The sequence below is a fragment of the Saccostrea cucullata genome, unplaced genomic scaffold (genome assembly GCF_032062105.1).
Source record: "Saccostrea cucullata isolate Sc308-1 unplaced genomic scaffold, CSIRO_AGI_Scuc_v1 ctg226, whole genome shotgun sequence".
NCBI lineage: Eukaryota > Metazoa > Mollusca > Bivalvia > Ostreida > Ostreidae > Saccostrea > Saccostrea cuccullata.
Window position 1 is genome coordinate 169,273 of NW_026931887.1, and position 14,171 is coordinate 183,443.

Genomic DNA, 14,171 nt, shown 5'->3' on the forward strand with positions numbered 1-14,171 from the left:
AATTTCTTAAGAGATTTTTTTTCTCTCGGAAATTTTTTTCCCTCATAACTTCATGAATGTAAATAATGAGAAGTTAATTTAAATACTCAATTCACATACTGAATATGAATTTCTTAATATCCGACGCTATATAGGCATGTTCCCTTGTTCCCCCATCTTCTTTGTTGAAAAAAAGTATAAATTGTAAAATTATAATGGCAACTTTGTAGTACAAATGAATTAGCTAATGAGGACTTTATTGAACATTGGGAGAAAAATAGCTTAGGCCTACAGTGGCGGATCCAGAACCAGAGAAGGAGGGTTACAGGGGTTGTACCACCCCCGCCCCCTGGATTTGTGTTTTTTTTTTTAATGAGAAAGAACAGAGAGTCCCAATTTTTTTTAACGAAAAAAATTTCAGTGAAAGGCTAATTTAGTTATAAGCTATATAAAGAAATTCATTTGTGCATGAAAAAAAAAACATTGAGCCCCCCCCCCCTCTTTCAAATAAGGATTCTCGGGTTCGGAGATTTATTTTTCTCTCTTTTAGACAAAATTTCTAGGTGATCAGAATTTTCCCTTTCTGTCTTTTCCCACTTTTAAAAATGATACCCCCGGTCGCTCGCGTGGCGCAGTAGTTGGAGCGTCTGCCCTAGAATCGCGGAGTAAGGGGTTGATTCGTACGTACGTCGCGGGCTCGAATCCCACTGTGGGACGTGGAGACCGGTCCTTCGGATAAGACCGTATAAAGCCAGGTCCCATGTCGCAGAAGTTGCTGGCAAAAAAAAAAGATCCATCACTGCTCAGTATATAGGTCAATTTGTAGCCCCCCCCCCCCCCCCCATCGCCAAGAAGTGGAGTCTCCACATGTGTGAAAAATTCTTGAGAGGGACGTTAATTAAATATATAACAATCAATCAGTGAATCAACACCCTTCACACCACCCAACCCCTTTCGATGAAAAAATTCTAGATCAGCGTCTGTGCTCAGCAAATTTAAGGTGCTGATATTAATCGCCTAATGCAGAAGAAAATATGACATGTGAGAGCTTACACATTTAAAAAATGTTTTAACAGTTAGCTTCCTAACATATTCCTAAAATCTAATGCTTTACTTCGATGTAATTGAATGTTTATAATATATACAGGGTGTTTCACAATATATGTCACACATCTAATTGGGTATAATCTGAATATCAAGCATGATACCAAAAATACCAAAACACTATAGTTAAGCATATTGATCTACAATTATTATATTGCAAAGTATTGGGAAAATTATAATAAACCATGAAGTAAGTATTATTTAGAGAACGAGACGGGTTCTGTATCGTAGATACAAATTTGGGGGTGGAGACGAGTGCGCGAGCACGAGTCTCCCACCCCCAAATTTGTATCTACGATACAGAACCTGTCGAGTTCTCTAAATGATTTGTGACACGATCAATCAAAAATAGCTCCGCCCACTTTATAACTTTGCAGCATCCAAACTTCCGCCAGAGTTCTGTAGATGAGGCCCCGACGGGGAGTGCGCATCCGCAGTATATATATTTCCACGGAAAACGTAAAATTCGGTCAGATTAGTTTTGACAATTTAACGGGGTAGACGTAATCGAGTGATAGTCAGTCTTAATGGATAAGGTGGAGGATTTAACCGTCATTGTTGTGATCTATTAAACTGAAGATGGAGATTTATCATAAATTTATTTCACTGAGGGGTCTTAAAATCCCGGTTTATCTAGATTAACAAAAACAGGATTTACAGAAAATTCTTCGATGGACTTTGATGTCACGGATTTTTATTTTCAAATTGAATTGCGACATTAAGAGACGCGTGGCTGTCGTCAGCGAGAAGGATTTTAAAAAATAAAAACGCGGAAAAAATGGACTTGAATGATTTTGCACGAGGAGAGTGGATGTTCTCCATTATTGCGAATTTTCCGTTTCGTTTGGAGCGAAATTACGTACAGAGGATGTTTTCCGTTATTGCGAATTTTCCTTTTACTTTGGATCGAAATTACGTGTAGATTCTGTGTGGAATAAGTTTTTAAAAAGTGATTGAGAAATTTTGACATTTTACATTCTCAGGAAAATACCGGGTATTTCTCCAAAATTTATAATAGGAAAACATCAGCATTTACTATTTGTACGTGCTTTTGCTAAATTGAATCAGATTTATTTTTAGACCGTGCTGTATTTTAGATACAGAATAGTTGGCAAATACAATGCTGTATACAGGGCTAATACAGAACGGAAAGTAGCTCCGCCCACCACAGTCCCGTTCTGTATTGCTAATACAGAACAGTAAACTTCAAAGAAAAACACCGCTATCGTGTCACAACTGATGATATAATCAGTGATGTCATAATTTCAGCTATTCTCAAAATTGCGTAAAACTTGCAGCAAGAATTTGTTGTAAACTTTTAATAAAAGAACCGTTTACGATATCTTAAATATTTTACAGGGGGTGATGATAAAAAATAGCTAGACCAGCAATTACTGTCTATTTTTGATATATTAATAATAATTAGAGGGTTTTAATTAAATTATAATGTAAAGATGTAAGACAGTTAAACCCTGCCTCCTCTTCACACCACCCTACCCCACCCCCCAAAATCAAGAAGAGATCAGAACAATATCAGAATGAAGTCAATCATTGAGAAAACCTCATAAAAGTCAGATCTTAGTTTAAGGAAATGGTTGGTAACAATGCCAGTAAGTGTATCAAGAGTATTTCGAAATCTTAAATTTGAGTTAAGTGTGTCTGCATACAAGATTTCAACGTTTAAAGTCATTCAGAGCCGGGGTTAAAGTTTGCAAGATTGAATGAAAGGAAGTCGAAAGAAGTGGACACCAATTAACACATACTGGTAGTTCTGAAACGACACATTCATTAAAATACAACTTTAAAAAATAGATTTGCACTTTGGGGGTTCTGAAAGGCCAGTTATAAAACAAGAAAAGTTTCAAAAATCTTGGAAAACTTACCAAAACAGTGATCACAAATTTATAAGCATTAGTCTCTTAAGTTATTTAGGACAATGTTGGGAAAACACTTGGAGAATAACACTTTAGGATTTGTTACCATAGTAACTGAAGTAAAGAATTTTGGATACTATTGACTCAAAAAAATAATTTTGAATATATCCTGATTAAAACGATCTATAAAACGTATATATGTAGCTTTTGTTGTCATTTATCTATCTGTCTTTAGATGTGTGACATTTATTGTGAAACACCCTGTACATATCGTTTTGTTAATTTTGGCTTCCAGCAATGTCTGTAGTAGAAACTTACTTGAAAAATAAGTTAATTAGATAGTTTTTTTTTCAAATTACTTTAAGTAAAAAAAAAAAAATTAATTTCTTGATTCTCAGGCCCTCCCTCATCTCTTCCAAGGATACCTCATTGACCATTTTAAATCAATAAAATTAAAAAAAAAAAAAACAAATCACCTCCTTCATCATTTTTTGAGGTTTTATACAATGTAAAAAAGCTGCCTCAACATGTTTTGGGTGCAATAAAAAGTGAAAAAAAATGTCTACCTCCCTCATCATATTTCTTAAAAAAAAAAAAAGGCTTGAGAACTTTGAAGAATTAACTTTGCATGGCCTAAATTGTCAACGAAATAATTTTGGAAAGTTAGTAAAATCATTTCTATAAATATAGTCTTAATATTATATTGAACATAGTATAGATCATTAAAATTCCGGTTGACCCTCGATTTTTGTTGCAGTAAAGTTAAATAAGGGTCATGTAGTATGTTTGAGTAAAACCAAAAAGGTACTTTTAAGAAATTGACCCCCATTAATTCCAGCCACCGAAAAAGGATTTTTCAGCTTGACAGGTTTCCTTCTTTCTTTTCTTATTTTTTCTTTCTTTCTCTCTCTCTCTCTCTTTTTTTTTTTTTTTTTCGCTTGAGGTAAGTGGATTTTTTTTCTGTCTGCCCCCTCCCCACTTTCACAAACGCTGCTACGTCATTGCAGTGGTTGGAAAAACTTACCATACTTTTACATTTGCTAAAAAAGGCGCGATATTTTTATAAATGGGACATTCCACTGGACACATACTTTAAGTATGATATTGTCATTATTCATATATTTTCATTGCCATTGATATATAATACGTGATATCTTCTAGCAAAACCATCTCTGCACAGCCATAAAAATGAATTTTCCTATGCTCCGTGTTAAAGTAACACCAGTATTGTGAGCGACGTCAAAATACATTTTAAGATAAATTGACAAGATCAAACTTAACTTCATATTTAAAGATGAGTCTATATTTCAAAAGATTTTTTGGGGTGATTTTTTGCCTTTTTCGAACAACTAAATAACCTTAAAGTGTTTGGGATTGAAAATTGCATAATGCTTGAAGCAGAAAAAAATGGTGCATTTGATTTTCTTTTCTTTTGTAAACTTACAATATGTGTTCATTCAAAAACCTTTTAACACATTAGAAATTAGCTGTCACTGGGTGAAAAAAGTGGTTTCCCATAAAGGGAAACTTTATGGAAACCACATGGAAACCTCAAGTTTACATCATGTTTCCCAGTGGTTTCCGTAGCGGATGCAAGGTTATTCCGCCAAGTTTCCGTGACACGGAAACCCCCTACGCTCCGATTCCATAAGGTATCCCGAACCACGGAAACCTCTGTAAACCTGAAGTTTCCCGAACATCCATGTAGTTTCCCGTAATGGGAAACCTGAAGATTCCACTGGTTTCCAGAATCAGGAAACTTGATGGAATCGGAGCGTAGGGGGTTTCCGTGGAATGGAAACTTGGTGGAATCTTTAGGTTTCCTTTTACGGGAAACTACATGGAAGATCGGGAAACCTCATGATTCCTAAAGTTTCCTTGACTCAGGAAACCATATGGAATCGGAGCGTAGGGGGTTTCCGTGGAATGGAAACTTGATGGAATCTTTAGGTTTCCTTATACGGGAAACTACATGGAAGCTCGGGAAACCTCACGATTCCTAAAGTTTCCTTGACTCAGGAAACCATATGGAATATGAGCGTAGTGGTTTCCGTGGAATGGAAACTTGATGGAATCTTACGGTTTTCTTTTATGGGAAACTACATGGAAGCTCGTGAAACCTTATGATTCCTGAAGTTTCCTTGACTCAGGAAACTATATGGAACTTGTGTAGCTCTTTCTGTGTGGCGGAAACTTGGTGGAATTATCTGGAGTCTCATTCCTGGTGGAAATTACTGGGAAACTTCAAGATTCCCTAACTTTTCTAAAGGAAGCAATGTGAAATAATGCGTATTCTTTTAAAAATCTATCAAAAAAATTTATTACATGTAAAAGAAAAAAGCATTACCATTTTATATGTTTAATAATTCATTTGATGTACAAAAACTGTAACTGAATTTTTCAATGATATCAAAATATTAAATAAGTTCATATATCTTAGATAAACAATGGAACAGTCTTTCACATTTAAGTCCATTCATAAGGGTCATTAAGTACTTCTTTCAACATCAGTTTCCTGGTTTTCTTCACATCACCTATGATCTGCAATATTAATACAAAATTATTATATGATGTCAGAATTATAATGCTTGAATATAACTTAGAAATCTGAAAGATCAGTCAATGTCCTTTAATATACCAATATCAATAATTACTTTCCATGACCATGATACATATGATTTCAGCATTTAATGTATCTCTTTAATGAATACTTTATGATAAGTGAAAAAATAACATAATATAAATAATGTTTTCAGCCTTATTATGTCATTGAGAATATATTACTACATGTATCTCATACTAAGAACCCTGCTTTAAGTTTGATTAGTTTGAGAGAAAACATACTGTATACAGGGTTATTTTCACCCCGTCTTATTTTCGCCCTTTCACACTTGCGAACAATTTTGCCCCGTTGTGAATTCGCCCAGTCATAGTTGTTAACGAAATATTACTGTATTCTTTGAACTTGCCCCGTTTTAAATTGGCCCAAATGAGGGTAGGGCGAAAGGGGCAAAAATAAAACGTGGGCGAAAATTTCCCTGTATACAGTACCCTTTATAATAACAAAAATATTAGGGAGAGATTTTTTTTAAAATTTTGATATTCGACCTAGAAATTGGTTGAAGATCATTGCAGACCCTCCACCCCATTGCACAAAAGCTAGATTACACCAGGGGAGAAATACACTTTGGACTACGATTTTAAAAAAAGATATACAGTAGATTTTGATACTGACCTTTGACCTAGAAAACTAGTCCAAGGTCACTCTTCATCCTCTATCCACAGGTTCTCTGTAGTTTAAGTTTGAGAGAGAAATATGCACAGAACAAGTGATTTCAGATGGAGTGATGGGTAGACACTGTCTAAGGGCATCCACAGAACAGGACCTAAAAATAATGCAATATATATGTTTTACAGTATATACACATATGTACTTGTATGTTAATGATTTATCATATGCTGCATTGGACACATATGATTTTATCATGGTTTAAGTATACATGTATCTTATGAGTAATTTTATACCGGTATTGCATGTACGCTCAGTTTATTTAAGAAATAAATAACAAGTTTATAAACTTCAATGGGAGAGATACCACAAATGTATATATAAACAAGTAATTCAATTTTTTTTACATATATTGACCAACATTATTTACATCCATTCATCATGTTCATGAATTTGCTGATCAAAATTCAGTCAGTTTTAGATCTATATGATATACCACAAAGGACTTTCACATTTACAAAAGTTATTCCCCTTCGCAGGGTCGATCTGGGGTCAACCTGTTTAAGACGCTGTTTTCCCTCTTTAACCGTAACAACTTTGAGGGACAATATCTTAGAAATAAAATCTGTATGAACATTATCATTATGACTTGCATGTTGCCCCCATACTCTGGCAATTCAGATATAGATTGTAATTGTCCAATATTTTTGGAGATTGAAAATATTAACAAGTAACTTACAAAGGACAAAGTGGGGAAAATGAGCGATACGCCGACAATTGGAGGAAACTCTTAGGAATGTGAAATTCGTCTATTGGTGATGACAATTCCTGTTTAAATGTCACTGAAAAATTAAGAGACATTAAAAATTTAAGCCCTATTGTCATACACGCATGCTGTTTTTTCATCCATATAACCTTTTAGTATCATAAAATTTACCAAAATTTAATACTTCAAATAATTTCATTGAATATCTATAAAATAAAGGAAACTCTAAAAACTTAGTGACTTGCAGAAATTATTCCTTGAAGAGAAAAAAAATCTATCATATTTCACATAAATATGTGCATAATGAGCCTTTTTTATTCATTTAGAACATATAGTATGTGCCTCATTTCCCCAAGAAATTTTCAAAGTCAATGGACTATGACTGTAAGCAGAAATCATTGCTGTTTACTTACTTTGGAAAATTTATGAAAATAATTAATTTCCTATTTTTTTTTTTTAAATAATGCTAAAAATAATTTAATCTATTAAAAATAATCTAGAAAAACTGACTGTAAAATAACTTTTTTTTCATAATCTTAATCTATGGGCAGATCACTTTAACTTCATAAAACTACCTGATATTAAAGTAGAACTCTTTAGTGTGCAGTTTTTAGAGCTTTCTTCAAGTAAACAAAATACTGACCAGCAAGAAATCAGTTAATAAGCATTTCCTTTTTTGCATTCAAATTTTTGTAGAGATCTCAGAGTTTTTTCCTGTTCAATTCAGGTTCAAGACGAAGAAAATAAGATTTAGGTAAAACTTCTAAGTTCTATGCTATATTTGTTTATATAAATGTGTTCAAAAATTTTTTGCAAGGTTTGAGTTGTAAGTGTTATGTTTTAAATATAAAAAAAATTATTGAGTCACGAAAGGAAATGGAAATTCAAAATTTAAATTTAATAAAAGAGAAATGAAATTGTATTTGCATTAAATTAAATTCCTTTCTGTTCTACAGTAAAGTGCAGATTTTTAAAAAAAATTAGAGGCAGTAAGTTTTAAAGAAGCACTGCATGATGCATAGCATGTACCAATAAATTCAGCATATTTTTCATGCAATGGTACATGTACATATAAGATAATATACATGTGTAAATTAGACAAAGATGACATCAAGACTGGAGACAAAAAAAATTTAGATATGACTCCCTCACTTTACTGGATATGGTTACAATATTTGGAAGAAAGTTAATGTCCGCAAGGTCATTCTCTTGACCACTAGAAAACTGCTGAATCAAAGAATTAAATGTGTGGCAAAAGAAATAGTTTCTGTTTTATGTCCTTTTGATTCATCAGAAAGTTGCAGATATTCAAGACTGTACGTAATTTATATCGTCAGCTGCGTATTTTGACACTTAAATTTGAAGAGTTGAGGCTATTAAAATGTACAGAGGTGGTCAAAGAACTATCTACTGTTCATGTCCGTCTCTCTATCGGTCAATTGTTTTGAAGACTTTCCTTGGTCTAGTTCCTTGTATCTTAAAATCTTTTGTGAAACTCATTACCATGGCTTTAAATTGACACTTTCATTTCTGACACCTGGATTCCTGTTTTTTTTTATTTTTTTGGCCGTATTTATTTAAAATATATTCCTAGTAATTAGATTTTGTCAAAATCAGTGACGGTGTGATTTGATATCGAAATCTACTTTCGTTTTCGACAAGATCTATAAGACGCGTTACGCAATCTCTTTTGTTTCATTTATTCAAACGCTTTAATGATCTTCTTGACTAACCAATCAAAAACGTTATTAGATACCATTACGGACTAAAAAATAATACAAAGCTACGTAACCACAACTGGTAGGGCCTATCGTATTTTCACGCGATTTTTTTTTTCTCCACTGAATATTTTGGCCGGTACCATGAATGAATCCAACCGAGTAAAAGTACCGGGTACCGGCAGATTTTGAAAGGCCTGTCTGTATTTTATTACCAAGTTTGTAATAAACATAATGAAACATACCCTTTTCCACATCACATCCTGTATCAGACCTTTGACCAATATCAGCCCTAGGGCCTCTGTCCCTCTGGCTGATATTGGTGTCTCGGGCTAGGATGTGATATGGAAAAGAGTATGTATTATTCGCTATACATTGTCCTACTCAGGTCAATAATTGTGAAAAAACTGATAATTCAAGCTGATGATTCATTTGCATTTCTTGACATACTATCAATATTAATTCACTATTAGGCTTTTCTTTTTTTACATCTTCATCTCAACAGGTTAGACATTACAAAAAAAAAAATCTTTGAGCAGTAAACTATTTCAATAAACAATAAAACAAACCTAATCTCTTCAGAAAAGTGGACAGGCTTTCACCTACATTCACTTTTTTATGTATATTTTTCCTCCATATCATCGTCATGCATATGATTAAACACCCAATTTTATGTTAACGCCCCCAAAATTTACCTGGTTCAAGATCAATAATTTACCGCCTGTCAATCATTGAAAAAACAATAGCTTCTGATTTGATTGACAGGGCAGCTACCCGTGCTTCCTGATAATCTGAGTTTCTGTCCTTTGAAAACGATTGCCTGGTCACGCGTCAAACACTTTCATGTAGCCGCCTTGTATACACGGGGGTTAAAAAAAGAATCTTGGTAAAATTATATTTTACAAACAGTTGAGAGTAGATAATTAAAACATGACTTCTTAAAATATTTGCTTTTAATCTCAACGGCTATATTGTATTTTAGGCGATATGTCGTCCAAGATATCTGTTGTAGAATTTAGACCTGTCCGTGCACAGAAACTCTATTTGCCGATTAAAATTGGAATATGATAAATAAGAAAAGATATTTAGCACAAACGGCACGGATTAAAAATTCATTTATCCCATATTTTATCTGCGTATATATGGATACAATCTATACCATGTTCCGTTCTAAAGTTCTGAAATGTCAGAAACAGCTGTAGGAGTTCGAGGTAACTTTTTTCGAATTTCCTAACATCTGCAGTCAATACCCAATATTCGAATTTAAAAAGTGAATATATACAGCCAAAGATCAATTCTTAAAAGAAATCTTGCAAACAATTAAAAAATTTTAAACACACGAACACCCGGAAATGGTGAATATTTTCGACACTATTGTTGATCAGAACGTAGGCAATATTCCTATCGCGGTACGGTACATTGTACATGTTCACACGACGGATAGGCCTACCTATGAATGGAATATTTTATTTTTTTTTCTTTTTTTTAATTTTGATATTTACACAAGTTTAATTAAAAAAAGATATATTTACTTTGTAGTTTTACTCTGCGTTCTTTTCTTTAATTTGTCATTTTTTTTTTAAATATAAAAACGATATTTCTTTATAATTTTTTTTCTTCATTAGATATCGCTGAAAGTATTTATAAATAAATTTCATATTGAAATATTTCAATTATTTCATGTAGTTTCACTCAAATTTAGACACGAAACATGGAATGTTGACCCTGATCACCAGACACAGACTTCCTGTGTAATGCCACGTATACACAGATTTTTGACATCTTGGGTATTGGGGGTCTCCAGGTAAATAACACCACTGTTACTTGGACCACTCCCCCTCCTCAGGTAACCGTACGGTAAAAAAATTGGGTCTTTAAGGTTATGCTATTCCCTACAATCTATTCCAACTGTTCTGATGAGGATATCCTTCATGAATAATCGGATAAGCTGAGATTGAAGACACTTTTTGTAAAATATCGATGCTTTTATCAAAGTTTTGAACCAAAAATATTTCATTTATACCTTGCCATAAGTCGTAAGTTCCAAAAAACAAGAGTTGGCTATCCGAAAAGTCAGAAAACACATGTATTCAAACCGGATGTTCCTCGGTCTGAATTTAACTACGAAACCATGCTCGGTGAAACTATTATCATCCGGATAATTTGAGCGGGGTTAAAATATTTTTTTTTTAATTCCGAAAAGTATTCATTTATATATAGAGAGAGAGAACATACATATGTAGCATACATTTTAATAAACATGATAAAAGGCGAAACGTTGCCATTTTACAACATACAGCATGCACATGCACGGTGCCTTTGGGGCATCCATAATCTAAGTTATGCTATATCATTGTCTCAAATTTCTCTCTCTCTCTCTCTCTTTCTCTCTGCAATATTTACACTTAACAATTTAGAACTTAGGTATCCAACTTTTCAAAATGGCGTCAGAGTAAAAGTTGCCTCCGATAGTGAAGATTTGTTGTTGTCAAATATTACAACTATTTACCGTAAAAAGTTAACAAAAATATACATACACTAATCCTTCATAGTTGGCCATTGCATTTATCACAGTCTTAAAGACACTGGGTGGTGAAACCATCTTTACTTTTCACATTTACCAGCTGCTTACACCTTCTTCTTCGTCCTTCTCGATCCTCCAAAAATGGCGCCTCGGGAAATTGACCAATGAAATAAAGCGCCTACAGAGCGATGCAGGATGGGAAATATAAACTGTTGAGATCTTACATTAGAATTTAATTAAGTTTTCCCCTTTTCATGGAATAAAAAGAGGGGCTCCTAAATATTTTTGCCGATATGATGTGTAGGCCTAGTATATTTAGAAGAAAAAAAAAAGCGGTTAAATACATGAGGCAAGAGCAGAAAAAAAAATTCTTGCTCGACACCTCAACTTATTTGCCTTCGGGTTATGGGTTTCGGGGCTTTGTTGTTTTTAGTTGCCGTTCTTGCTGAAAGTACCCCCCCCCCCCTCTCCCCGCTTCTTTTAACTGTTACATGTATGATTATGAATTTATAATGTCACACTAACAGATGTTAAATTTTTAAAAGCACATTTTTTTATTGTGAACTTTCCACAGGAATCCTAAAAGGCATGAAAATGAGCTACAATTATAATATGATTATCAAGAACAGTTTTTTTTATTTCAATAGTGATGATTGAAAAGTTCGGTGATTAATAATTCATTGCTAATAAATTGTTGTGATTTTTTTTAGGGGGGGGGGGTGTTAAATTACTAAATTGAACTCCCTCATTTTCGGGGTTTAATTAGATTTTGAGCCTGCTATCAATATTACTGTTGGACCTGCTAGACTTTTCTCTAATTGCTACATGTACATTGTACTTTAAACTCCTTGGTTTTTAGCTAAATAAATTTCACACATCATTTTAACACGTAAAATTGTTTTTAAAATGAATCAGAATATGTTGAAAAACTTTTTCTTAGGAGAGTTATATCTCTAGGTGGAACAAAACTAACATCTTATCAAAGGCAGGAAAATATAACAGTATTTTAATTCAGTATTTTAGTCGTGATTGGTATAAGTGAAGTCATGGGAAAGTTTATGCCGAAAGTCATCTATACTCGTTGATGTGCAGGGCTGTACCTATGCATACAGCTTTAGCTGCTGGTCCCGCCCTGTATTCTTTAATGTTTTTTTTTTTTCGTTAAGAAATCTGGTAAGGTATGCTAGTAAAAATAAAATCCCGGTTAGTTTATTACTCTAACGGAAATTACTTTCCTACAGGCCTGAAGATCAAGTCTATTAGTCACGCAAGTTTTTTTTTAAAAGAGTAGCATGTCGGCGAATAAAAATAAAGTAGTGTACAACATAGATAAAGAAATGTTTGTTGAAGTATTGACAAACTTCATACCTTTATAGAATGAAATCAACAAAAAGTGCACAAAAATACAATCGTGACAATTACTAGTATACAATGAATTAATTATACAATGAATTCTTTTAATAGATTGCCTTAGCATGCACTACTTTAAAATCCATTGTTCTTAAGGAAAACAAAATCATGCAAAATATTATAGACTTTCCTTTATCTAGAGCAATGGCCTTTGGGGAAAAAAATATCTAAAAAAATTTAAAGTTTGTTAAATATAATGTATGTGCAATAAGGACCCTACATTGTAATTTCATGCGAAAAGTGCAGGCGTTTACTACACGGGGATCTGCGTACATATTTAAACAAAAAAAGGAAAGAGAAAAAACGTTTTATGTGATGAATTATATTATAAACATTTATCTAATAAATGTCTTTGTAGTACGTTAGATTACAAATTTCACACAAAAACCCATCAACAATATTAAATACAGTTTTGATTTCACATTGATCTATTAACGTCATTCTGATTTAATATAATTATACACGACGAGAATTAAGATCTATTCAATACCTATAGAAAATTATTTAATTTCTAAAGAGGATAGTTTTATTTTAAATCAGTAATGAAAATTGAAATAAAAATACTAAATAGTTTGTTCTTTCATTGAACTTCTGAAATGTAGGTTATTTTATAAATATGTTCTCTTGTATAACTTTATTTATGGAATATACAATTTTTTAAATGATAAAAGAAACACGAAACATCATCTTAATTTAAAAGAATTTTCGGTCGGAGACTGTGTGTGTACATGCTCGACGACAGCCCATTGTTCCCTTTAGGTACAAAACCGTCTCAATTCACATAGAATATACAAAAAATACACAGTGACAGGTGTCTTCGCGGCACGTGTCTCCACCTGAAATGGCACGTGAGGACAGGTGTCCCCAATAACACAGGCCGACCATAGTGACTTTTTCAAAAGCGTTTTTATTTTGGTGGGGGGGGGGCTTCTCAAGGAAAAAATGAAAAGCAACCCACCCATCCCCAATGATAAAAATAATAATTTAATAAATAAAAAAAAATATTCACTATTTATAGTAAAATACTAGTATGATAATACTCAACCCCCAGCCAATTCGATGAATGATTCTTATCTGACCAGTTTATATTAATATATTAATTCATATTAAAACAAAATCTTTATCACTTTCTAAACTTGTATTTAAAAACTTGAAACACTAAAAATGTAATTTTGACAAACCAACTGAAGTATTTTTTTCCTGACGGATTACCCCGATATATAAGAAATGCCAACCTCTGGTATCTAACACCAATGCCTAGTAAGGTACCTTGATGTCTTGTGAATACATGTTATTATGTAAAAATAATTCTTCAATGCCAGTTGCAAAATACTGGAAAAAAATTTAATTATTTTATTGAGGAACGTCTCACCTGTCCTTAATCAGTAATCGTAATTTGACATATTTCTTTATTTACTTTTTAATCGATCTTTTTAGTAAACCTTTTCTGTAAATAATTTCATTAAATGTACCCTTCCTTAGCTCTTCCATATTTTCAAAGGAACATTCATCATAGACAGCTTCAAGAAAGTGGGATCGGAAATGATTGATTTCTACATAACTGCAT

At 33.1% G+C, this 14,171-nt stretch overlaps 1 long non-coding RNA gene across 1 annotated transcript; it reads right to left on the reverse strand.

The window, feature by feature from the left end:
- Nucleotides 1–5,400: 5,400 nt before the first annotated feature.
- On the reverse strand, nt 5,401–7,288 carry LOC134233945 (uncharacterized). The gene is made up of 3 exons (XR_009985089.1): nt 6,926–7,288; nt 6,193–6,343; nt 5,401–5,498 (listed from the first exon to the last, which is right to left on the reverse strand). It is a non-coding gene; the product is annotated as an uncharacterized LOC134233945 (long non-coding RNA).
- Between the last annotated feature and the right edge of the window lie 6,883 nt (nt 7,289–14,171).